Source organism: Alligator sinensis, unplaced genomic scaffold, assembly GCF_000455745.1.
Source record: "Alligator sinensis unplaced genomic scaffold, ASM45574v1 scaffold254_2, whole genome shotgun sequence".
Classification (NCBI taxonomy): Eukaryota; Metazoa; Chordata; order Crocodylia; family Alligatoridae; genus Alligator; species Alligator sinensis.
This window is the reverse complement of record NW_005842396.1, coordinates 353,042-356,882: the sequence shown is the minus strand read 5'-3', so window position 1 is coordinate 356,882 and position 3,841 is coordinate 353,042.

Below are 3,841 nucleotides of genomic sequence, written 5' to 3'. Positions count from 1 at the left end.
GGTTTAGAGTTTCAGATTTTTGGGGTAGGGACTGTCTTTTGATTTCAGTTTAGCAGTACTTAGGCAAAAGGTGGCCATGATCCTGATTGGGGTGATCAGTTTGTTTTTATAATACAAATAAAGCAGAGTACAAATAAGAATTTTCAATCACCAGACTGTGTCATCTCATATTGTATTTCATTATTTCCCACCAGTAGTGCTGTCATATCATAATGGGTGCATTAAAAAAAACAAAACAATAATCCCCATTCCAGAGAGAGTACCATTTATTATGGTATAACCTATTTTAAAGATAGGGATGTCTTTGAATCCTCACTTGCCAAATGTACCCACCATAGACATAATAACAACAACACCTTGTTCTTATGTAAGTATTTTCACTCTTCTTATCAAAACACTTTTCCAAGGAGCTAATATGAACTGCTCAAATGAGTTATTCCCACTTTGCTATTCCACATCTGGGTGATCTGGCCCCAATAATGTCAGCAAGAAAAAATCCCACTGACTACAAATGCATGCAGGATTTCATCCAAGAATGTTACCTTTGTCTCATGGTTTCCTTTGTTCTTCCAAAAGGCAAAGTGACAAATGCATTTCCCCAGTGGGCGGGGTATGTTGAAGCAGCAGAGCAGGCAAGGTTGTTCAGTTATTAAAGAAGGAAAATTTAGGGAGAGGCAGATGAACCAATGATGCATTGGAGGATAAGCTTGGGCATTATTTTACCTTCAGGGTGTTTGTCAGCTGCCTTCCATCATGAGTAATTAGATCATTATTGAGACCTTCTTGATTCATTTGCAGGGATGGGTGAATGGGTGCAGGACACAAGTTTTCACATACTTTTCTTCATGAGTTTGCACTTTTACTGCTGCTTATGTAGGGAAGTACACCTCATTGTGTCATCTTCAATAGGAAATACAGGAAAATACATTAAATGTACAGAATGGTCAATAGAAAGAGAAAATGAATTTTCAATCATCTCTGAGCATATTCTGAGCAATAAACAAATTAGGAAAGGAACTTCCCTTTTCTGTACACTTGTACACTGCCTAGCACAATAGGACCTTGATACAGTTAAGGGCTTTAGGGATCTCTCTTAAGAACAATAGTAATGGAGAGTGAAAAGGTAGAACTGTTGAAAAGATGGCAATATTTGTTTAATAACAAAAGTGTACACTGCTGATTTCTCTAGCTTCAGTGGAATTTGAAAAGGATGTACACAGACACAAAGTATAAATGTGATTAACCTTCAACTTGACAACAAAAGCTGCCGGTGCGATCCAGGGGGGAAGATGCTATGATTAGGCAAGTGTATCCTGCACTCCTGTAGGCTGTCTGCATACCTGTGTCAGTCTTTGGTCAAGACTGATAAGAAACACCATCTGGTCAGATGTAAATATAACAGCATTTGTCTGGGGAAGAGAAGATCACTTTTCAAAATAAACAGAGCATGGGCAGGTGTCTCTGACTTATTTCAAACTAATTCTTAATTGTTTAAAGATGTGCCATTGCACAGGGGAAAATAGTGGCATTTGACCTATTAAAATCATATAATGTGTCTCTGATGTGGCCATAATGATGACTCAAGAGGTTAAAGAACTGAGTTTGGGACACTGAGTGGGTGCATCTACACGTGCTCTTTACTGTGCAGTAGACTAATATACTGTGCAGTAAAGAGTCACTGTCTACACATGCACCACAATTACGGCGCAGTAGATTAAAACACTTTTAAGAGTAGTAAAACTACTTTTAAGAGTAGTAATTTACTTTGGATCAGGATAGTCCTGTCACATAGAGGTACTATCTGACGGTGGAGTAAATTACTACTCTTAAACGCATGGGTAGACGGTGACGTTGGGATTAATTTACTCCAGCTCAAATTGTGGCAGATTGCATTCAGTTGCATTAATTGCATGTGTAGACATACCCAGTGACTGCAAATGTGTTTCCCATGCTTGGTTTTGGGAGTGGTTTCTGCTGCTTAACATAAGGAAATAAAATGTATGGGTAAAATTTTAACATTGCTGAAGTGACTCAGGACCTTTAGTCTTTCAAAATTAACAGGCACATAGACTCCCGTGTCCCAGTCAATTTCAGTGGGGCTTAAAGTAAAATTTTCAAATGTTTTTAAATCCAGTTCTCAAAAACAATTGATGTACTCAGGATCCTAAATCCCAAATCAAGGTGCTATAAGGTCCTAAATAGCCTGGACTCTACGTACCTAAGGGACCACCATATATTCCATTGTGATTTCTACGGTCAGCTGAGAGCAACCTCCCACATGTACCATCTGTGGGACAAGTTTGTCAGGTGAAATGGGAGGTGATTCTTGGCAGTTGCTGGTCAGCTCTGGAACTCCCTCGCGCTTTTGGTCCATCCGAGTCTGAATTTACACATCTTAACTCCTTGTCTTTGGAATTGTTCTTCTGGTCCATTAGATTTGAGCCTGCCTATCTTCCAGAAGGGTTGTAGGACCTTTTTATTTGGGTGGCCTTTCAGCAGTCAGGGCTAAATTTGGGGGCACTGTCTGGGGAGTTTTTCCTATTTCCTATTTTATTTTAATTTTTTTTATCTGTCTTTAGAATTTATCTGGTTTTATTGTAAGCTGCCCTGAGACTCTTGTGGAGATGGTGGCATATATTTCTAATACATCGTGGACTGCCACATAAAAAAGGCACTTCGTGAAAACAGGTTCCTGAGTCACTTATGCACCTTTGATAATTTTATTAGATAGCTTTTGTCAGACAAAAAGCTCTTGGAAAGAATAGAGGATGAACCTTCAAGGTGAACTCTGTGGCCTTGATGCCGAGTGCTTAGCTGGCAAAACAGTGTCACAGAGAAAAGGTTCAGTCCCATTAAAGACCCACCCCTTCTCCTACCATGAGTGAATATGGTTTCCAGGGCTGTGCTGGAAGGTTAGCAGGGAGGATATCTTGCTTCCTTGTAAGGTGTGAGAGCTTGAAGAAATAGATGCTGGAAGCCTGGTATTCCTACTGGGGCAGAATTAAGATTGTAATGCTTGTCTGGAATGTGTGGTGGTTGCTGTAATGGGAAGTCGTACGCCTATGAATGTAGGCGTAGAATGTCCATTATGTTAAATGCCTTAATTTTCACAATTTCTTGCTTGAGTGGTATGTTTCTGTATGTAGACCAACCTGAACTTGAAAACAGCATAATGTTTGCATGTGTTAATATAGTATATCCACTTGAAGGATTAATTGGAAAAAAACCCTATATTTTACATATATTGGAGTAATTTCACACACTATTGAAATGCAAGCATCTCCTGGTGCAGTATTGTTATTAATTCATTAATAATATTCAGATATAGGTAAAAGCTTTTAATGAAAGGCTCTCAAAATGTAAAATCACACTGAGGTACACCTATTGCACGTGGAATGCATGTGTAGAGTATAAACCTGAATTACTTCTCAACAACTGAATCTGAAGTTTTAGATTATCATTAAGGTAGCAGGTTCTTTGCCATTTTCTCCTATGTCAGTTTAGGCCATTTCAATTACAGTATATCATAAAGAAGATAGGACAGGGTGGCACCTTGGAGATTAACTCATTCACATGAGGTGATTGAGAGCACTAATTTTTTCTGGGGTTTCCCTGCTTGCAGACACATGCCTGGGGAATCTATCTTGGGGCAGTGTTCCTCATTTTCATAGGCACACCTTGAATCGGGGCATAGCAGCATGACTGGTGACTGGGGAATCTCTTGCTGAGAGATTCCCAGGATGCATCTTTGCAAATGGACGAATCTGAGTAGGCGCTCCCAGAGCATCAGGGGTCCAATCCTGCATGCACTGGGAATAGAAGGACTTGCAGGATTGGACCC